A 24,019-nucleotide genomic window follows, 5' to 3' on the forward strand; every position below is an offset into this window, starting at 1 on the left:
AAATGCACTGGGGAAGTGAAGAAGTAGTCGAAAAATTGACTAGAGAGGGGAATGAAAGGAATCAAAACCCTAATTTAGATTTAGGACCTAATTATTCAGTTTTATCTGTCACGTGCCCACACACTGTGAAATATTATGTAAAGACAGAAAAACTGTATAATGCTGTTTAAACGTGCATGTTAAACCTTGCACACTTGTATTTGGAAATAACCTACAGCCTGCTTTCAAAAAAGGTCTCAACGCGGTTTGGTTTAAGTGTTTTTTCCTCTTCATTGTATTCGAGCTGAGAACGTCCTGCCTAGGATATGTAACAGGAAATTCAGAGCAGCAAGAATGTTTTCCATTGTAGCCTGTTAGTTTGGCATGAGAAGTCACAAACAACAGGAAAGAGCTGTTCTTTAAATAAATGTATGTAATCTGGGTGGGACATAACGGAAAAGCAGGAAGCTTCTTCTCTTTGTGAACATTGTATTATATATGGATCCAGGCCAAAATTAGTATTATAAGAAGTAGACCCGAAGTGTATGTTATTTGAGACTGACTTGTGCTTCGCTCATAGCACATCACTCTCCCAGCTGAATTAGCCTGGCATGGACACTGACAACCAGAGGCATGTTTTTTTCTTTAATTTATATTTCAGATGCACAAAAAGGTTTTTGAATACAGAGAATGAATGTGTGGTACACACTGCAAAATTCCTAGGCGCAACTAGAAAGCTCCTGTTTTCATAGATGTAAAAAAAAAAAGCACTTTTCAGAGAAATGCATTATGAAAACCGAAAGACGATTAAGGGAGCACTTTTTGTTTCAGAATGTTGGCATGTATGTTCACTGTTCTAGCTACACTATTGAACAGTTGATGCAGCTAAGCCTTCATTTGAGTAAAAGATCCATCCACTTGGGTTCAGCTGCGATTTGAAATTTGCACACAGTCTTTGCACGGTACAAACCCCGTTCTTTGTTTCTCGACACATTGATTTTTCAGGCAAGGGGAGATTATTTATTTTTAATGCGTTTTTATATAGCGCGGACTTTACCCGAAGGTGTCAGAGCGCTTCACAATAGGAACAGTGATGATACATGAGGAGCAAGTTACAAAAGCAAACGCTACTTTACATGACGCAGTAGTGACACTTGTGCAAGTATCAAGAGCAAACAGATTCCAAGAGGTAGCAAGTGGCATGTGTGCAGGTTACAAAAGCATACAAAGTACACGAAAAGGTAAAAAACTGCAATAAATGGCAGACACTCAAAACACTAAAACAAACGTTGCGTTACATGAGGCAATAGTGACAGTTAGCAAAATACAAGAGTTAGCAAATGATACGTTACAAAAGGAAAGGTGACGTGTGCATGTTACAAAAGAGTAAAAAGTACCAGTCGAAGGTAGAATACCGCACAAAATGGCAGACACTCAAAACATAAGAACACACTGGGAAGGCACTTCTATAGGCATGGAGAAAATAATTTCCTATAGTGGAAGGACTTCCTTCAGAAAATAGAGAGCGTGAATTAAATTTGGAAGTGTTTTTGAAGGAGGAGATTACCACCTCAAGCCACATAGCAGAGACGTGTTAAAGCCATCCATAGCTAGTGAACCCACTAATATATTAGGTTTCATCCAATTTGCATAAAATGTTGACATAAACAGGCGATCGTCACATAAGCGCATGCGCATGAAATTGCTAACGCATGCGTTATGGAGGCAGAAGCACCATCTGAACTGGAAAATTTATTGTATCGGAACAGCGACTCAGAGATCACGCTCAGCCTGTGACCTGACGTGCGTGTCACGTGATGCTGCGTGGTTGCTAGGGACGCCTAAGAGATACGTTTCTCTAATGGGAATCGAGCGCTATCCTTTCCGGTTTACCTCCCCTAGCCTATGTATTTTCAAGTGGGTTGCAGTCTGGCACAGGCTTTTGGATGTTCAGGATCTGATGGGAGACGTGCGGTAAAGTCCAAATTCGGAATATTTCCTTCTGATTCGTGAGTTGGCGGGGGCGATTTGGCATGTAAGGAATAGAGAGCAGAGACTTTCGAGACTCAGTTAATAGAGAGCCAAGTCTTGAGGTACATCGAGTTGGCCATGGATACTGCTAAAAGCCGGCGCAGAGGTAAACACGAAAGAAGCGTCTGAGGCTAGGCCGAAGAGAAAAAGGTAGGAACGCTCGAAGTGAAGAGGTATGTGTGACTAATTTAAAGAGTGGTACAGATAAAGGTTGTAGTCAGAGACTGAAATGAAGAGAATGGAGGATGACGTAAAGACGAGAACAATAACGAAGGCGAAGAGGGGCAGGGCGTGGGTAATGAGAGTGGGCAGGACCAAGTTGAGCAGTGGTCGAGGTAAAGATGAGAAAGATACTTGCATCTTAGATAATGAGATCAGAAACACCCTGCTCTTCCGCTACACTCGCCTCCATAAGTTTTACAGCTTTGTAAAAGTGTATAGGGTGTGATATCCAATTTTGTCCATATCATTATAGACACAAACAGATTCTGGGTTCACATCATTTTAGATTGGTTCCACCATCAGGAACAGAACAGGGCACTCTACTTTTAAATGGCGCCTAACAATAAAGCATGTTCATTTCATTTCAAAGAGTTTTAGGCCCGCTTTTTAAAGTAATAGTTCAACAGCTTTTTGCCCATACCCCTACGATAGCCCACACCTAGTGCCAGTCTAGATAGCTGTTGGACTTGGCCCTTTTGGCAGGTTCACCCCGAAACTTTTTGCGTTCTCCTAGCCTTTATCTGTAACCTGGTGTTGGTGATTTTAGGCCTCTGAGCACTTTAGCACTGGGGTCCAGTGTAAAGTGCGTGCGCCCTCTGTGTATGTGTGGTGAGATGGGCCTGCCCTCCCATAGGAATGCATGGGGGATATGTGTGTCCCTGGTAGTTCCTGGTGTGAGAGGAGTGCAGGGTCGAGTTTGGTATGTGCAAACTCGTGAAAATGAATGCTGCGCAATGGTGTGCGCAGATTTATTGTGACTAGTGGAAAGGGCCACTTCTAGAAGTTGGCCTTTCTGTGTACTGTGTGTCTGCCTGCCTGATGTGGAGTGCATGGCTGGCTTGTGATTGACAGGAGCTGAGAGGGCTGGGAAATTCCAGGAGCCAGGGTGAGTCTGCTCGGTGGTGAATGTAGAGATCTACATGTAGATGGGAGGGAGGAGTTGCACCTGGGACCTGAATAGGACTGTGCCTTCCCTCCACAATGCTGGCTCCGCCCCCTGTGGTGCGTCTGAGCACCTAGCCTGTCCTGTGAAAGGGAGAGAGGAGCTGGGCAAAACAAAGTGCTCCAAAGCTTCCCTATTCCAGCTCTGACTGGTATTCCCCCAGCCCTGTGCTGTGACACAAAGGGAGTTGCTAATATAAATATAGGGGCTGTGACCCCATAAAATTGTTCAGTTCTTGGTTGCTGTTCCTGCCAGGGTGTGCTGCTGCTGGGGCCCAGGGGGGGCTACCATGAGGGCTTGCCTCCCTGGGCCCTGCATTGCCCTTACTCTCTACAGGACCTTTTTGCTTCATTTTCTTCACCTAAGGACTGATGCCTTTTTACTGAAGGACCTGTGCTTGCTACTGGAGCTGTGGCTCTTTGGCTCCTTGTGAGCGCTTTATTTTTCAGTCCTCCAGGAGCGCTTTATTTTTGGTTTCCAGGAGGAAGGAGCGCCGTGATCTATTTATTTTTATCCTTCTCCAGAAGGGAAGAGCGCGGGCTGTGCAGCGCCGAGCTGCAGCCCCTGTCGGAGGGAACCCCCGTGGTAGGGATTCCCCCGTGATACAGGACCGAGCGGGAGCCCACTCCGCTGGTTATGCCGCCAATTGATTTTTATTAATTAGCTGGTGCCCACCCTGTGATTGCAGCATTCTGATTTTATTCTATATGCGGGAGCCCACCCCACGTTCTACTGGCTGAGAAAATCACCGCCGCGACCCGGAAGTCAGGCACGTCTGCCTGAGACAAGGGTGGGGCCGCAGGACACGAGTAGAGGAAGCCGGAAGTGAAGAGGCGGCGGTGCGGGACTCCCGTGATCTGGTGGGAGCCCCGGTGTGCAAAATGGTGGCCAAAGCTCGGCGGGAGCCTACCCCGCCTTCGGGGGCACTGCAGAGTGCGGTCGCGCTGTCTGGAGCCCCGGTGACAGCAATCGGAAGAGCCGGGAGCCTGCCCCGTCTGCGTGTGCTTAAAATTAAAGCCCCGGTCCCAGGAGAGGGACCGGGCAAAGAGCAGAGCACCCGGGAGCGTCCCGGGAGACCGGAGCCACAGAGAAGACCGGAGTCCTGTTGCGGAGTCCCGGTGATTGGGGGCTCCATGTTGTTGGTGCCCTTCGAGGCACAGTGCCATTTCCATATTCTGAGCGGCCCCGTTTTGCAGCGGGCCGCTCCAACGTGAGCCAGTGCGCTCCAACGAGGGGGCCAGTTTTTCCAGTGGCACCGCCGTAGCGGGCCACTGTAACGCTTGGGGGCAAGTTATTTTTAGGGCATACCTGTTGAGGAGAGCCCGTGTGCTCCAACGTGGGGGCCAATTTTATTGAAAACGCCTAGTGGAGCCCCGAGGGCACAGATGTGCCAGGGCCCCTTCAGTTTGTTTACTCCAGCTGCCCTGGTCGCAGAGGGCAGCTGCAACGATGGGGACATAGTTGCTGGAGAGCCCCAGCGAGGCCCATAGGGCACAGTTGTGCCAGAGCCCATTATGGATTTAAAGCTGCGCTGCCCCAACGCGGGCACCTGCAACATTTTGGCACAGTTTTTGTTTCTAGAGTCCCTGAAGGGGACAGATGGGCCCAGGCCTCTAATTGCTTCACAGCTGCCCAGCAAGTAGTGGGCAGCTGCAACGTTTAGGTCTGCGCAAAGTGCGCACCCTTGACTTCCGCTGCCTTGGCAGCACGCCCTGACTTTTGGGACACATGGCATTTGAGCCCCCCTCTTTTTAGATGGTCAGTTGGCCAGGGGGACGGGGAGGTTTGTAGGGCGCCAGGCCCTAATGTAATGTATGCCTCTACTATGGTCTTTTTAGGAGACCCTGTGCTAATGTGATTTTGGTGCTAGGAAATGTAATTTATGTAGTATGTTTTACGCACCCTGTGTTATACCTCTAAATGTGGTTTTTATGTATGAGGTTGTTTTGCATATCATGGTTTATGCTACTGAGATTATGTCTCTCTGTGTGATTTATGCCCCTAATGTGAGTTGCGCTTAGGAGGTTAGGGTCTAATGTGTGTAGACTTGTGAGAGGATTGCATAATGTGTTTATGCTGGTGAGGTTGGCACAGAATATAATTCGCGCCTGATGTGATGCTATGCATAATGTAGTTTATGTTACAGGCTGATGCTAAGTACAGTGATTACCAGTGGTTGCAGGTTGTACGTTTATGATCTGCTTTACTTTTACTAAGTTCGCTTTGTGATGGTTCTGACAGTGGTCCATGTGGCCCTGTCATGTGTACATAATCCCTTGTAAATATTGCCCAGTGCCAGTTGGCACAGTGTATATTGTGTGATTACTATTCTAATGTGTTATGAGAATACAAAGGCTATTTTTGATATAACCTTGTGTGGAGTTCCTTTTGTGGTGTGCCTGGGATGTTGTTGCTGTGTGCGTGCGCAAATGCTTTACACATTGCCACCGGGATAAGCCTGACTGCTCGTGCCAAGCTACCAAGGGGGTGAGCAGGGGTTATCTTTGGCGTGTAACTCCCTCGCCCTGACTAGAGTGGTGGTTTCTGCCTGGCTTTGGCGCAAGCCTTAGCCAACCAGAAATCCCATTTCTAACAATAGCATTTCTGATACACTTGTTGTGTTCACTGTGCCACTGGAACCAAGCTACTCCTGACTGATGAGCCCCAGTGAGAAACCGGTTTTGGGTTGCATGTGTTCAGTGGTGTACCAAGGTCAGGTGGTTTAAAACGCAAACTTTTGCCATTTTGTCATTCCCCTCGGTGATGACACACGGGATGGCCCGCACCCCCCTTCCTACGCCACTGCTTGTGTTCCACTTCAGGGAGGAACTGAGCTGGCAGTTCGGGTTGGACTGTTCCTATTGAAGCATGGTCATTTCATATGGCAGGGTCCAAAAGAAGAATGGGTTAGAATGCCACCCGAACAATTGTCAGTGGTTAGACAAGTCCTCCTTTTTGTGTGTTTAAGGTACTGCTTAAAGTGGCAAAGACTTGTCCAGACTTGGGTCCCGAGCTCGCTGTGCCACTGAAACCAAGCTACAACTGAATGACAAGCACCAGTCAAGGTGAAACAAATCTTGGGTTGCTTGTGTTCCGTGTCAAGGAAGACCTGGATGTAGCAGATCAGGCTAAGCTAATCTATTGGAGGAGGGTCACAACTGTTCTTCATATGGCTCGAGCAAAACTTAGGTAGCATTGGGGGCCAAAGAATGATGGGTTGGAATGCTAACCGGAGCGTATCGCCAGTGGTCAGACATAATGCAAGGAGGAAAAAAAATAAGCTTGTTTTCAAGGTTGCATAAAGTTTTGTCTAGGAATTACACAGTTTTGGTGCGTTGCTTTTTCTTTTTTTGGGAGGTTGTTTGATACATTTTGTTTATTGTGGCAGTTGATTTTAAACTGGATTAAACAGTGATCAGTCCAGTCAGTCCTATCAATAGTAAGGTTTCTTTTTTATATTGGGAAGTAGGTGATGATCAGCTCTGCATTTGGCCTTTGGGTGTGATGTTTATAATTTGAGGTAGTGGTTTAATCTTCTGAACCTGTTCATATTTTGGTAATGCTCCTGATTAGTAATCTCTGTAGGCAAATCTGATTAGAGTTAGGGACTCTGAAGACGCTGTTGGGGGTTTATACTTTTATCTTATCACTAACATGTTGTTTCATTGCTTAATTAGTGTTTACAGGCTTGGGTTTTAACTTTTTTTTTTTTGATAATCAAATTTATTGTTTTACAGCGCATAGAACAAATCAGCAAGAGCACGGAGGACAATAGATCAGTTACTTTCTCACAGTTAGAGTATCCCACAATTTCATACCCCATACGACATACACAGATAAAATAATGAGACAAATCATTCCGAACCCTCCACAGTACCCAACCACTTCCCCCACACCCTTTGGGTTTTAACTTTATTATGTAGGAGGTAGGTACCCGCTGTGCTTTCAGTCAATAGTTGCAGGCAATGCAGACACCAGTACCTCTTCTCTTGGGCTTATTGATGTTTTGAATACATTTTCAAGAGGAGCAGATTGATCACTAGTGTTGTAAACTGATGTTTCTACCATGGTGAGAATATTAATATTTTGTGTCTTCTGTTTGTAGCTGTTTCTATGTAGTATGCTGCATATGTGACTTTCAGTAGAGTGTTCACCAAGATTCTGGCTTGTGTTTGGATGTCAGGGATTTAATGTTTTGGGTGAGTGGTGAACCAATGTTTAGCTGTCTGTAGTCAAAAGCCTCTTGTTGACCATTCCAAAAACGTACCGTGGGTTACAGCCCTCCCATTGCTTACCATTGTTTGGATTTTTTATCACTCTCCTTGGCATGCTTCTTATTCAATGGCTTGCCTTCCTCTTCTTGTGTTTGTCCCTCCCCTGGAGCATATCCTCGTTGCCATACTTTTGATTGGCTGACTATCCTCCAACTGCTTCACATTTAGTAAAACTAATGTTTTTTCTTTTTTGTTCAGCACTCCATGAGAGTGCATATGTTTTCTTGCTTTCTCCCTTGTGTGTAGGTCTTCAAATACCCTCCCCTGGCTCTGTGTTGCTCCTAACTTCATTGTGCTTGTCTGTAAAAGCACAGCAACAGGTATATTTTTGCCATGGTCTGACTAAAGCGCCTACTTTAAGGATTGTTTTTAGGTTTCACCTGCATAGGCTGCGCACATGCGCAGTCTCGCTGGCGAGATCTTATGATTTAAGGGGCTTTGACTATCGGACTTTAAGCCCCGCCCCTCTTTCCCATTGGCCAGCGTCACCGTTTATGGTAAACGATGGCCAGTCATTGGGAAAGAGCTCTTTGTGACGTACACTTTTCTCTTTTTGAGTCGTCCCACTTGGACTGGCTCGCCTGCTTTCCTTCTGAAGTAAAAGGTTTCTTATCTTTATGAGCAACACATGGCCCCATAAAGATAATAAACCTTTTACTTCAGAAGGAAAGCAGGCCGTCCAAGTGGGACGGCAGAAACAGAAAGGTCTACATCATCTGCTTGGCGAGCGCTAAAACATGGGCAGCACAAATGTATTGCTCCGGTTTTTAGTTTGTTTTGTAGTATTATTTAGAGCAAAATGGTTCCGGAGGTATTGGAGCGTGAGCACCAGATACATTAAACAGGGGTTTTAGGCACGGGGAGATTAAGTGATTTGCCCAGAATCACACGATGCTTAGCCGATGCCGAGATTCCAGCCAAGTTTCTGCGCCAGCCTCTTCTTGCACATTCTCTGGAGATTGCATTTCACTCGGTTTCACTACTAGAAACAAGCTGGGATCTGATACAAGGTTCGGGGTGGCCGCCAAAATGTTGCTTCGCGCCGCCCAGGGGTTAGGTTACAGCCTGCAGGGGCCTGAGGGAGGGGCGGTAGGTAATGAAGAGAGGCGCATGGACTGCCAGCCGAGACCGCAGGAATGTACGGAGAGAGCAGACTGGCAGAGACAGCACAACTCCACCGAAAAATAAACATGCAGCTACGGCGAGACTCTAAGCGCGCTATAGACTGATCACCAGGGAAAGGAGATCGACAGCTGTACGGAGACACCCACTACTAGAGACGGAGACGCGCCACTCACAGCTGTACCGAGACTAGACGCCCACTGCGAGAGACGGACAACCTACAACTGGACGGAGACACCCGGTGACTCGCTGCCTACAACTTGAAGGAGACATCCACCGTCAGAGAGAGCCTAGAGAGGCGTCAGCTCACCGTGGCTGCCTAACTTCACCAAGCAATTACTTTCACGATTTAAAAGAGACACCCGCTGCATCCAAAGAGACAGCCACAGGAGGCTGTGGGCAGGACCCCACATACGCACTTTGATCGAGAGAAGAGCCTGATACAAACCTCCTGCGCTGACCTGACACTAACAGTGAAAGGGGGACCCTCACTCTCACAGTGTGAGAGAACCCCTGGCACTCAAAGTGTGAGCGCACACGCTGTGAGACTTCTTGCTTCATTCACATAGTGGGAGAGTGGCAGTTGCAGGAGCCAGGCTGCTTCCTACCCAAAAGGAACTCCATCTTAACGTGGGCTCGGGCATAGTAAGAAAATTAATTTCTTCGGGTTGGCCAAATGCCCGCTCAGATTAGCAAGGGTACAAATAAGTGGAACCAGGAGGAAATGCTTCCTTCCTGTGTCTTTCGTGCAAAGACTGCTGTAGCTGTGGTGCCCTGGTGCCACTACACCTGCTGGTCTTTTCTAAATGAGCGTAAATCGCCACAATTTGCATGGCTTTCATTGAATTCCAGAGTTTACAAACTATAATTCATATCTACATCCTGAAGCCATGCGTTTGTCAGGATTGTTCCTTCCTAAATGTGGGCGTCCCATTGGCCACCTGCTTTTTGGCCCGTTATTGCCTGACTTCCGCTTTGGCAGAGCGTGAGATGGGATACTGTGTTTTGTGTCGATACCCCCCCACCCCCCGAGTTCCTCGGTCTGTGCGTGATGGGCTAGCCGCAGGCGGGGTGTTAGCAGCGTAAGGAATATATATGAATATAGAGGAGCGCAAGAGAGACAGAGCTGGAGGTAAAGCGAGAGATGGACACCTAGAGAGAGGGGAGTAGAGTAAAAGGAGGCAGGGATGGGACCCGAGGAGAGGAAATGAAGGCAAGGAGACAGGGAGCATGAGGAGGAAAAGAGACAGGATAAGAGAGGGGAGGGTGCATAATGAGAGACACAGGTGAAGGAGACATGAAGAGAGCGAGGTAAAAGCAGGGAGAGAGACAAGAAATGTGAAAAAAAGGAAGACGTGAGAAAGAAATATGAGTAAAACTAGAAAAGCTGACATGAAGAGACAGAACTGAAGCAAAGGATGGAAAAGGACTTCAAGAAAAAAACCCTAATGTGAGAGAGGGGTGGGGCAGGAAGAGAGACCCGAGAAGCGAGGGAGACAAGAAGAGAGATTCCTAGAGACATAAGCAAGGCAGGAAAAGTGAAAGAGGCAGCGATGAAGGGAGGGAGGGAGACAAAATAATGACAATAAAATAGATCAGAGAAATCCGCAGGTATAGGGATAAGAGGAGCTAGGCCAAGTCGCAAGAGATAGGAAAAGTGAGATAGGAAAAGGCAGAGATTCGTCTGGAAAGAAAGAGTTGGAGACGGGTTAAGATAGAAAGGCTGGAAAAGAGACACCAAGACATAGGAACAGCATGAGAAATGAAGGCATGAATAGGGAAAGGCGATGGAGAGATGTGTGGGAAGACGGGAAGAGAGGGAGTTACCAGCAACAAGAATTGGCAAAGCCAATAGTTAGGGCTTCCCTCTTGGCTTTGCTAATGCAGACTTATTGGCTTTGCAAATGTGTTTTGCCAATGCTCTTTAAAACCAGAAAAATACAAAATAAAAATTGCCCATGCTAAACAGCATAGTCGTGTTTTTATGCACATGTGCATCGTGATTAGGGCTCCCAGTTACCACCACTTGTATATTTCCATTTAAAGCACTAAACATACAGAGCATGAAATAATAGTTCCAAAAGAGAGAAGGCAGAAAAGTAATTGAGAGCGTAGCAAGCGAGAAGAGCAGAGCAAAAATGATGGGGAGAGAACAGTAAAAAAAGACACAAAGAAATAAAAATGGCGGAAACAGAACAAAAGAAAGGGAGGAAATGGACAGATGGGGAGTGAGCTGTATTAAACGAAGAGAGAAGGAAAACAAGATGAGGCAACAACAGTACAAAAAAGAAAAGATGATAATGAGACGAAAGAAAACCAGTTTAAACAAGCATTAAAAATGCAATAGGTCTCGCCTTTCATTAAGTTAAAGCCATTTGCTTTGCTATACAATACCATTAGCAAAGCAAATGGCTTTAACTTAATTAAAGGCGAAACCTATTGCATTTTCATTGCTTGCTGTTTTATTTCCTGCATTTCACATATTGTACAAAAGCTCAGGTCATGACACACAAAGGTTTTTAAAGAGCTGAGGGAGGGGCCGGCTGTTGTACTCCCCCAGCTGGCCTTTGAGGAAGAAGATGTAATTAGCGGGACTGAAAAGGAGATGTTTCTTCTCCTGGATTCCATAAACCTGCTCAATAGGCTACTGCAGAGGATCAAAAGGTTGGAGCATTCTTCAGTTCCGAGTCGTTTTGAAAGTAAATTAGGCCTGGGCATGTGTTTTCATTTAAACTTGCTTATTCTTTTTTAATTCTGTCCAGAGTTTTCTAAGCAAAAAGTATTTGAAAAATAAACAATATCAAATATAAAAATCGAAAATATTTAAGCCATTGTACAGTTCTGAGATGCATTTACAAATCTGTTTGCTTTTCCTCCAGTTTGTAAAAACGTTTTTCTTGTACCTTAAAAAATAATAATAATAATCTTTACAAGAAAGCTTTGGCAAAGCTGACAGCTTAGCACTCTTATTATAAAGGTGAGAAATATTGACGTTGCCAATGCTTGTATGTAATGCTTCCTCTGAATGTGACCAGCTTTAAAAGGATTTGCAATGACTCCTGAACATTTCTTATTAGTAGTTTATTTTACCATTTGCCCGGGATGTGAATAAGAATGGATTTTTTTGGGGTAGTGTGGATTAACAGCAGAGAAAAATAGATGACTTTAACCTTTTTCGGTAAAACAAACAGGCTAAGCCATTAACATACAGTCTATGGAAAATCTGTAGTTTAGATACCAATGTTGAGAACAATGATTGACTTCTTGTTGGCTTCTTGCATGTCATTTTAATAGTACCCTATCCATTGGGAAGGTCAAGTCATGAGTTGACTAGGGCATCATTAAATGGAGACAGGGTAAGGTTGGAAACACTGCCATTGTAGCCAGTTACTTTCTCTGAGTTCAATCTTTACCCACAGTGGTTTTCTCAACACACTGTTCATGCAGGTCTCGATGAGGCAGCATACATCAACCTTGCAGTAAAAGGGTACTGTAAGACTGCACAATAACTTGGAAGGACAAAAGTCTGGGATAGTTGCTTTTTCGTTGCAGCATTTGTGGGGCTTTTGCCCCTACCCTCTTGAGCAAAGTTGTCAAAAGTAGAATTTTCTCTTGCAGGATTTATTCTCTGTACTTAGGTCACACCATACATTTGAAACAGCCAAAACTCAGGTCTTGGACCAAATCTTCGTGGCTGCTTTCAGTGATTAGAGCATCTGCTTGGTTTCTCTAGAGACAGTTGTCAGGGTCCTGTATCTTTCTCTTTTCTCTTCTCTGATGTTTAGGAACCTCAGTCAAAGCTAATCTTCTTGTTCCTAATCCACTTGTGAAATTGAAAAGGTATAACATGTTGTTTGGATTACACCCTTTAACTCCTGGACAATAAAGAGAACAATTTACAGACCTGACGAGGATGTAAACTGCATCCTGATTAATACACCCCACAGTCAGTTGCAATTCCACACAGCAAAACGCACAAAAACAGTTCCATCAACCACACACTCTATGCAGCACGCAGGCTGTATCACACAATTCCTTGTACTCTGACAAAACTGTAACAATTTGAAAATGTAAATCAGCAAGAAGAACCATTTTGTTCTGCAACAAATGTTATCAGTGTATCACCCCAAGAAGAGTAATCCATGATCTATAGAATCGCATTAAATCACCACAAGATGACCAAAACTTAAACATGCACCATAATCCCATGAAAGGGGACACCATTATTAGTACCATGGGTGAAGACCTACGGATCAATATGAGTATCCTCTCTGCCACCCCAACATTGTTAAAATGTCAGGCAGTACTCTATTTCAGTACAAGTGGTTCAGTTTAACACATGGTGTCTATGGCCATAGCTTGTCTCAGTCCAGCATTTCCCAAACCTTGACATGGATCTTGGATGTAATGCTGAAGGACATTGACCAGCAGATAATGTCCTGCACTGACCCACAGACAGTGAGCTTAGTGAGTTATGCCAAATGCTGGTTGTCCGTGAGTGTAAATGTACCAGATCTGCAAAGTAGCACACCTGAATGCACAGATGTCTTGTGATCTGACCTTTGCATAATCATTGTTGGGCCTCTGATTGCCCACTGATACGGAAGGAATAACAAAAAACTCCATATCTTGGAAGTTTCACCCATGCAGGACCCGGATCCTAGTTGCTTGTGGTGCCACAGTGCTAGACAAATATTTTGCCAGAGGCAATATGGCATTGGTCTGGATAGCCCTCACCTAAGCAAATTTGGTCTTATCCCTTATTCATTTGAAGTGTCATTCATGCGTCATGTGTGTGCTGTACCTATTTCAATAAGTACATTCCTTCTTCAGAGGCCATACATAATGTATAAGACACTAAAATGAGCAACACAAAATATTTTTCATTCAGTCTTGTCTAATGTCAGTCCTGTTTCGTTAAATTCCCAGCTTTCCATTTTTTTGATCTCTGTATATAAATAGAAACCAAAAGTAGCCTTTTTAGGTCTCGCGCCTAGCATTGCAGTGCGCAAGACTGCTCGCGCAGCGAGAGACCTCTTGTAGGGGGTTTGAAAACGGACCTAGTAATCGCACACGCTTGTGCGTGGGCTTCTCCTTTTGGCCCACACTATTGGCCTTTTGCGTGCATCTTTTTTACAAAGACAGCACGCAATTGGCCACAGGCGGGCGCATTGCTCCGCCCATGGCCTATTGGTGTCTGTTACGCGCAGCAGCAACATATGTTTCCAATTATCGTGCCCAGACACTGGCGCGATAATTGGAAACATATGCTGCTGCTCGCAACCGCGCGCGCACACCAGCAGCTCCGGCATCTCGTTCTGCTTGGATTTTCTTCTCCCTGTGTCATTAAATATATGCAGTGGTGCCGAGAAGTGTTGGTACTCTCACATTAAATCTCGTGCAGCAGGGCCGAAAAGTGCCGGTACTCTCTCGTTAAATGTATTGTAGAGGTGCCGGCACACTTCCGTTCAAATGAAAGAAGTGTAGGTAGTCAGTACCGGACAGCACCTGCCCATTTAAAGCACTGCCTCAAACACATTCTTAGTTTCAAAGGTCCATGTGTGTAGCTTCCACGCGCGCGTATTTTTCGGCACAAAAACAAAACACATTTTAAAAATAATGGAACGACATTAAAAACATCCTAGATGTAGTTACTGTTTGCCAAGCTCGTGTGGGGCTGGGGAAGAACGCCGGTGTTAAGCAGATTTTTGCAAACACAGACACACACATCGTGCGCACCGCGCACCTCTCGGAGCAAAACCCTCCAGAGAGCCCGCCTGGAAATCCGTGCCCACTGCATCTTAAAGGCGACGCCCGCATGCGATGCCAGCTCCGCGGACAGGTGCTTAATTTAGAGCCTTTTGCGCATTAAAATGTAAAAGAAACGAGTGAGTCCAAACAGCCCTCAGAAAGTAATTCGTTGTTTACACCGACTTCTATTTATGTAAGAGCTTTACCGCACTTGTCACTTTCCCCAACATGCAAACATCGAACAATTAGCAACGAGGCAAGCTGGGGCCGCCTTGTTTAAATTTGTTGTTGCGTTAAAAAAAAAAAAAAAAGTGCCGCCATTCTAATTCCTGGAAACACACGTATTGGGGAGTCTTTTAGTATTTTGTTCCCCTGAGTGTGGTTGAGCGAAAGGACATGTACGCTCAGAGGAGGTTGGCATTTCTAGACTGACGCTAGATTCATAGGCAGTTGGAGCAAGTGATGAAATAAATCTTACTAATGTGTGTGCGAAGGGGAAATCCCACCTTGTTACCACTGCATCGAGAATTTGTCGATACCACATATTCTTCACTGCATGACACTATACGTCAGTACAATGACACTGTACTCTGAGTCTGCTTACGTGGCTGTATTTACAACTAGCAGGGGAGAGGATGTGGCCTAACGGCAAGGGCGTTCGACCTCCAATCTGGAGAACCGGATTCGAGTCTCGGCAATGACGCTGAACATCCTCTGATTCTGGGCAAATTACTTAATCTCCCCGTGCCTAACAAAAATAAATGTGTCCTTGTGTAACGCATTAGGTGCTTATGTAAAGCGCTCTGATACCTTCTGGTCAAGTTTGCGCTATATAACACTCAAGAAAAAAAAAGAAAAGAAATGCGCCTTATAACTTGTCCCACCTACACATTCAATAAATGGTGTGTGTGTGTGTGTGTGTATATATATATATATATATGTATGTATATTTTCTTTCTTTCACCAAAGTTCCTTTGAAAAAGGAAATCACCGCACTCCAAGGAAGTCGTCAATTACTTGGAATTTATTTTATCGTGCAAATAGTTACCACTAACCACCACCAACGCGTTTCAACCAACAATAAGTCTTGCTCACGGTATGTCAGTCCGTTCTTTGTGTCTTTATTTATAGTTATTCCCATTGAAACCAATTAGGAGGAATTGTGGCAGATGTAGTTCTTAGTTCTATACCGTTTTTCGGCACTCAAATTCATTTGTTCCTCTGTAGAGCGATGTATTAATCACTCGTGGATATGGTGGTATTTTTTTATTATTGTTTTTGGGCATTTTATATTTAGCTGAAAAAATCAAACTTTATTGACACTACACAATTCTATTCCTTCAATGCGCTATGTAAGTAAACCATTGTTATGATGTATGATTACTTGCTCACGCTTAGTGCATTTTATTCATGGTTGATATTCCACACGCGCTGGAGCATTTCTCAATATTGCGGTTGATTAGCGCTAAGTGTGCTTTATCATATTTTCATTAACATTTTCTTTGCTCAGTGCATTTATGAGAAATTGTATATTCCGTGATCCATTTTAGCTAAGTGCTGTTAAAAGCCAATGAAGCTATTGATTATAGATTATTCCTTAATTCTCTTCCTTTTATTGTACCCATTTTTTTGCCATATCCTTCTGTATCTATTTCTTCTGCAGCACAGGAGATTTACAAGTGACTGTACAGTTCTTCATCTCCATTTAAACCAAATGGGGTCTTCGTCTTGAACCTTATGATCATTCTCGACTCCAATCTGCGTAGTTTCATTGTTCTGTTTCCTCCTCGTTCACTTTTCAATCCAAAATGTTTAATATTTTGTTTCATGTTATCTTTATGAGTATTTAGATGTTTTACAATTGCATAATTGATGTCTCCATTCTGTATGGCTCGTAGATGTTCCAAAATTCTCTTCTTTAGTGGGCAAATGGTACTACCTATGTACCACAATCCACAATGACAGACAATAACGTACACAGCGTATGTTGATTCACACGTATTTCTTTCTGTAATATTGAAGGTGTTGCCCATAAAATCTTTTACTTCTTTCGTGTTCAAGCCATATTTACATGCTTTGCATGTGTTGCAGTGTACAAAGCCTGTTTGTTAAATTTGCAACCAATTTTTCTTCTCTTTCTTGTCTATGGTCATATGGCTTTTCTCTAGTTTGTCCTTTAGGTATGGTGCCTTCCGATAGGAGATACTTGGTTTGTTGCCAATTATGTGCCCAATGTCTGGGTCTTTCTTCAGAACGTCCCAATGTTTCTTGAGGATATTTATGATTTGATAATTTTCTTTGCTATACGTTAGTATCACTCGAATTATAGCACTTTTTTCTTTTTTTCCTTTCGTTTCAAAGTTTTAGCTCTTGGGGTAGCTCTCGCTCTCTCTTGGCCTTGTTTAATGTCTTTATTTAGATATCCTCTTTCTTGGAACCTTGTTTCTCTTTCCTTAAATGTTCTCTCCATTTCAGTGTCATCAGAGTAATTGCGTCTCATCCGTAAAAATTCCCCATATGGGATGCTTCTTTTCAGTTATGGGGGATGAAAGCTACTTCCATGCAATATGCTATTAGTCGCAGTTGGTTTTCTGTAGATTTTGGTCTTCATTTCATCATTTTTTATGTACACTGTTACATCCAGAAATTGGATTTCCTTATTGCTAATATTATACGTGAATTGTAGACCCACTTCATTGTTGTTTAAAATATTCATATATTCCACAAATTCCTTCTGGCTGCCACTCCAGATTAGGAATAGATCGTATATGAAGCGCAGCCATAATTCCGTTTTGGTAGTGTACAATGCGTTCTCGTCTCTCCAAGCTACTAGTTTTTCCCACCAACCCATGGTGAGGTTGGCGTAGCTTGGAGAAACTCCCATCGCGGTTCCGCACGATTGGGAGTAAATTTGATTTAATTCTTGACTCAAGATTCAATGTTAGATCATTAATTGGATTTGTAGATAGTTTCACATAGTTATTTTCATCATCCAGTTGCCTTCTTGCCTCCTTAATGTAGTCTGTTTTGTTTTGGATGACTACATTGCCCCCTTTGTCGGTGGGTTTAGTTATAAGCTTCTCATTCTTCATGAGGGTATCAATAGCTTGCCTTTCCATTTTACTTAGATTTTCCTTCTTATTGTTATTATCCACTTTTACCATTGTTTCTAGATCACTCACCACCAAATCGTTGAACACATCTATTTTATTACCTGGACTTAAGCTGGGACAAAACTTTGACTTGGGTTTGAATCCACTGAATCCACTGAATTCCGTTGATTATAATGTTGTTCAGGACAAAAATTCAATCCTTTATTTAAGACGTTTTGTTCATGGGAGTTCAGTTTATAATCCGATAGATTGATTATCAGATTCAATTTCTCTCTCTTCATCTTTGGCTCATTTACTTTTTCAGCCGATTTCGTTGCGGGTAGCTTCTTGTTTGTTCTGCATTATAAACTGAACTCCCATGAACAAAACGTCGTAAATAAAGGATTGAATTTTCATGTGGATACTCGGATTGACATCTATAAGTTTGTTAGAAAACTCAAACTTGCAAAATTCTTTTACAGGCTTGGAAACCCTAGAATAACAAAAAAAGAAAAAACCTTAACATCAGAAACAAGCAACCTCACGCTAAATGACCTACCTGTTCTAATAGCAACACATGAATTAGTGACAAATAATGAGGATATAACAGAATCACAAGTCATGGAAAACTTGAATTTAAATACCAGTGAAAGGGAATCTAGTGGATTCAAACTTAAGTCAAAGTTTTGTCCCAGCTTAAGTCCAGGTAATAAAATAGATTTGGTGGTGAGCGATCTAGAAACAATGGTAAAAGTGGATAATAACAATAAGAAGGAAAATCTAAGTAAAATGGAAAGGCAAGCTTTTGATACCCTCATGAAGAATGAGAAGCTTATAATTAAACCCGCCGACAAAGGGGGCAATGTAGTCATCCAAAACAAAACAGACTACATTAAAGAGGCAAGAAGGCAACTGGATGATGAAAAGAACTATGTGAAACTATCAACAAATCCAATTAATGATCTAACATTGGATCTTGAGTCAAGAATTAAAAGGTGGTACGATGAAGGACTACTCACAGAAGAAGAAGCAATGTTCCTTAAGAATGAGAGTCCTGTAATGCCTACTATGTACTTCCTACCGAAGATACATAAGACGTTGATCAATCCACCAGCAAGGCCAATCATGTCAAGCTGCAACTCATTGTATGAAAATGTATCGGAGTATGTGAATTTCTTTTTGGCACCCATAGTCATGGATTTAACATCATATATAAGAGATACAGGGGACTTTTTGAGAATCCTATCCAACACAGGATGGCAGAAAGGTTATTACCTAGCTACAATTGACGTGGTATAGTTGTATACCTCCATTGACCACGATGTGGGATTACAAGCAATTGAGTATTTTTTTAAAACAACGATATATACAACAACTCAAACACACAAGAATGCTCTTAGAGATGATAGAGCTATGTCTTCGGAATAACATCTTCATATTTGACAGTCAAAGTTACTCCCAGTCGTGCGGAACCGCGATGGGAGTTTCGTTTTCTCCAAGCTACGCCAACCTCACAATGGTTGGTGGGAAAAACTAGTAGCTTGGAGAGACGAGAACGAATTGTACACTACCAAAACGGAATTAAGGCTGCGCTTCATAGACGATCAATTCCTAATCTGGAGTGGCAGCCAGAAGGAATTTGTGGAATATATGAATATTTTAAACAACAATGAAGTGGGTCTACAATTCACGTATAATACTAGCAATAAGGAAATCCAATTTCTGGATGTAACAGTGTACATAGAAAATTATGAAATGAAGACCAAAATCTATAGAAAACCAAATGCGACTAATAGCATATTGCATGGAAGTAGCTTTCATCCCCCACAACTGACAAGAAGCATCCCGTATGGGGAATTTTTGCGGATGAGACGCAATTGCTCTGATGACACCGAAATGGAGAGAACATTTAAGGAAAGAGAAACAAGGTTCCAACAAAGAGGATATCTAAATAAAGACATTAAACGAGGCCAAGAGAGAGCGAGAGCCACTCTAAGAGCTAAAACTTTGAAACGAAAGGAAAAAAAAGAAGAAAGTGCTATAATTCGAGTGATACTAACGTATAGCAAAGACAATTATCAAATCATAAATATCTTCAAGAAACATTGGGACGTTCTGAAGAAAGACACAGACATTGGGCACATAATTGGCAACCAACCAAGTATCTCCTATCGGAAGGCACCATCTCTAAAGGACAAACTAGTGAAAAGCCATATGACCATAGACAAGAAAGAGAAGAAAAATTGGTTGCAATTTCAACAAACGGGCTTTTTACACTGCAACACATGCAAGGCATGTAAATATGGCTTGAAGACGAAAGAAGTAAAAGATTTTATGGGCAACACCTTCAATATTACAGAAAGAATTACGTGTGAATCAACATTTGTTGTGTACGTTATTGTCTGTCATTGTGGATTATGGTACATAGGTAGTACCATCTGCCCACTAAAGAAGAGAATTTTGGAACATCTACAAGCCATACAGAATGGAGACATCAATTATGCAATTGTAAAACATCTAAACACTCATAAAGATAACATGAAACAAAATATTAAATATTTTGGATTGACAACTGTGGCCAAAAGTGAACGAGGAGGAAACAGAACAATGAAACTACGCAGATTGGAGTCGAGAATGATCATAAGGTTCAAGACGAAGACCCCATTTGGTTTAAATGGAGATGAAGAACTGTACAGTCACTTGTAAATCTCCTGTGCTGCAGAAGAAATAGATACAGAAGGATATGGCAAAAAAAATGGGTACAATAAAAGGAAGAGAATTAAGGAATAATCTATAATCAATAGCTTCATTGACTTTTAACAGCACTTAGCTAAAATGGATCATGGAATATACAATTTCTCATAAATGCACTGAGCAAAGAAAATGTTAATGAAAATATGATAAAGCACACTTGGTGCTAATCAACCGCAATCTTGAGAAATGCTCCAGCGCGTGTGGAATATCAACCATGAGTAAAACGCACTAAGCGTGAGCAAGTAACCATACATCATAACACTGGTTTACCTACATAGCGCATTGAAGGAATAGAATTGTGCAGTGTCAATAAAGTTTGATTTCTTCAGCTAAATATAAAATGCCCAAAAACAATAATAAAAAATACCACCATATCCACGAGTGATTAATACATCGCTCTACAGAGGAACAAATGAATTTGAGTGCCGAAAAACGGTATAGAACTAAGAACTACATCTCCCATAATTCCTCCTAATTGGTTTCAATGGGAATACCTATAAATAAAGACACAAAGAACGGACTCACATACCGTGAGCAAGACCTATTGTTGGTTGAAACGCGTTGGTGGTGGTTAGTGGTGACTATTTGCACGATAAAATTAATTCCAATTAATTGATGATTTCCTTTTTCAAAGGAACTTTGGTGAAAAATTAATTGGAGGACTGGCCCGTCCTTGAGACCAGCACCCACTATGGAATAGAGCGCCCTCCTTGGGGCTATTTGGTGAATGATTGATATATATATATATATATATTTATTTTGTGTCTTCATATTACGTGTTTAAGTGCTTTAATTGCAGAAACACTGTGGTATAAATCCCGTATTTCACAGGGCCCGTGAACAAGGGCACATATTTCCAAGGCCTGGCCACGCATTCAACAATGGCAATAAATAATAGATATATGGTTTCATATTACATGTTTAAGTGCTTTAATTGCAGAAACACTGTGGTATAAACCCTGTATTTCATAGGACCCATAAACAATGGGACATATTTCACAGGTCCCTGTATAATCTGGAAACTATTTAATTGGGGACTTTGAAATATGGGGTTAATCATCATAATAAAAGCACCAGGCCGCTGCTTCAACATTGCGCACTGTTTAATCGACGTTCTATCCATGAAAGGTAAGCAAAACCTGGGCAGTCTAATTCCAACCAGTGCCTCGTGTCAGCAGAACCTCGCAGAGAACAGCCTCAGCAATCTAAAGGGTGTTTTTCCTTAACTACATCATTACATATTTTCTTAAACAGTATAGCCCAGTATTTCACCTAATGATTTCAATAAACATTTTACCGTTTGAAAAAATGAAGAATGTTGAAGGCACTACCGCAAAAAAAAATCCAATATTTATTGTGTAACATGTTAGATTGGATCTTGGTGACTTTACAATCCACTTGACGTCGGCCTCCTGGTTTATGATATGTCTCAGAACCCTCAGCGGCTCTGCGGGACCATATTACATGCTTACATCTTATGCATGTTTTCCCATTCTTTATCTGCAGTTGTACCAGGTGTAAAGTGCTTTTTTTCCCCATTTTATGAGTGCGGAGGGACCGTTCATCAACAGAGCTGAAGCCTCCAGTGAATAATGATTTCTCTCTCCTACCTTAAGAATGTTAAAATAACACGCTTACTGCACCCGGCTGCTACCTCTGCATGTATGGCCATGCCGCTGTGTGTCCGTTCTAAATAGGTGCATGCACAACACCAGAACACGAGTGCTGACATCTGTTCACTGTGATGGAATTATAGAAAACAGACTTCACGACTATATGCGGGAAAGTTATTGTAACATGCATTCTATGCAGTAAGAAATCTTTTTTTCCCCATGTCAGTTTCTCTGCACTTTGATAACATCGTAGGATAGGATCTTTGCCTTGTACGAATAAGTGTGTGAATATTATTAAACCTATTTTACATAATTGTGTCACTGGGCCACATTTCACCGATATGGGGGCTCTCTCTATCTGTATATCTATCGCCTTATCTGTCTTTCTCTACATCGAACATGCTGTTGAACACATATACTATAAAACCTACACTCATCCACATACCTATGAAGTGTAAAAGTCAAATTCTAAGTTATTACAATAATACAGCCTAACTATTGCCAGAAGGCACTGCTTATTGAATCAGCGGCTGCAACTTACAAATCATAACCCTATTACTGCTTGCAGGGGCTATTTAAGAAATTTGCATTTCGTTGGATAGATTTAACCATTTGTGCACTGATTCTGGTTGAATACATTTGCTTAAAACTGCCACTCATGAAAGAAATGGCATGGCATAAACCACGGAGGCTGACCAGCAGAGTAAAGGATTTTTATGGCATTATTGTGGGACCAGTGACTCGGATACCCATTACCTCTTGGGAGGCAGAGCCTTTGTCGCACTTAAAACAAGCATTTGCAATGCAATAGGTCTCGCATTTACGCAAGTTTAAGCTATTGGCATTGTAAATGACAATGCCTTTTATTTATGGTTTAAAAACAAAAGCAAAAATAAAAGGCATTATTTGCAATGTCAATAACTCAAACTTGCGTAAATGTGAGACCTATTGCATTGCAAATGCTTGTTTCTATATGCATTTACTTGTAAAAAAGGAAAAAATCCAGACATTAGGTCTTCATTTGAGGACCCTGATATTGGCACTCATGAATGCCAGGCCACTAGTTGTGCTTACTAACTGAATACAGAGTTGGACAAAGGATTACATTTCCTAATTAAACGTAAGTTGCTGATGATGTGCTAATACTAACAAGCATTGGCATAGCCAATAGGTCTCGCCTTTGGGACCTTATAAGTGTTTAGCCATGCAACACTTGATGTTGTTACACCAGGGATATTGTGCTGGATAACTAAACACTTATAAGGTCCCAAAGGCGAGGCCTATTGGCTATGCCAATGCTTGTTTATCACTTACAACAAAGCATGATGCTAGAGCCCCCCCCCCCAGTTGGAAGGCCTCTGCTTTAGATAAATGGACTCTGCCCAACAGCACCTGGCTCGACGGTTGCCAGAGGAGTCGATGACCACACCTGCAATCCTGAAGCACTGCCGTTTATCTGGGGACAGGGATTTTGTTTTCCTCTTCAGACTTTCACCCAGGCAAGAAATAAGGAAAAGATAAAGATAGGAAAACAGTGAACAGGAAGAAAATGCAGCATTTTAAAGGATCTATGAGGGTGAGATAGCTGTTAAGTGTAGGTTGATGGGATCAAATCCAGGTAGCCGGATATTGCGCCCCTGTGCCTCCGCCCCACCAACAGCCTCATAAGAGAATGTCCACTGTGTCGATTTTACTTGCATCTAAAATGAATTTGATTAGTGTCAAATACAATTAGTGTAAAAAAATTTACGCGCGGTGTGCTGACGTTTTTTGAAGCGTCCTGAAAAATGAAATTCGCAGGCTTACTCAAGGCGAGAAACTTCACGAGAATCAAAAACTGGGAGCTTCGCCTGCATATTTAAAAACTCAGAAGCGTTTATGTGTACCAGGAAACTGGGACTTGTGTGAAAGTCTCTTAGTTCTTAGTGCGACTAACCATGCTCATAGCATAAAGTGTAAGGCTGAGCGCGTGTAGTGTGGCTAGCAGCGCCTGTCAAACATGTTTTTCATCTCTCCAATCCCGCGTGCCGCGCGCTCGACGTTTGCGTAAACTTCTAAATTAGCCTGTGCACGCACGCGCGAGGCTTTACTGTCATAGAAACTCCATGCTTCTAACACCAGCTTTCTGTCGCCAAGAACGGCATTGTTGTCTTAGTGGTAGAAGCAGTGTTGGCGTAGCAATCTAGAAAGCACCCGCTTCTTAGCGCTACAGAGGATTTAGCACATAAATAGGCTTGC

The 24,019-nt window shown here is 42.7% G+C and overlaps 1 protein-coding gene across 2 annotated transcripts in view; it reads left to right on the forward strand.

Moving 5' to 3' along the window:
- Positions 1–1,808: 1,808 nt before the first annotated feature.
- The window catches only part of UBXN10 (UBX domain protein 10), a 46,718-nt gene continuing 24,507 nt past the window's right edge, over positions 1,809–24,019 (forward strand). Inside the window, exon 1 of one of the 2 annotated variants that reach the window (XM_085604069.1) lies at positions 1,809–2,160. The gene's annotated coding sequence lies outside the window, so the exon portion shown is untranslated. The remainder of the gene's footprint in view (positions 2,161–24,019) is intronic. The other variant, XM_085604073.1, reaches the window with a different exon arrangement.

This window comes from Triturus cristatus, chromosome 1_2 (assembly GCF_964204655.1).
Source record: "Triturus cristatus chromosome 1_2, aTriCri1.1, whole genome shotgun sequence".
In the NCBI taxonomy this organism is placed as follows: domain Eukaryota; kingdom Metazoa; phylum Chordata; class Amphibia; order Caudata; family Salamandridae; genus Triturus; species Triturus cristatus.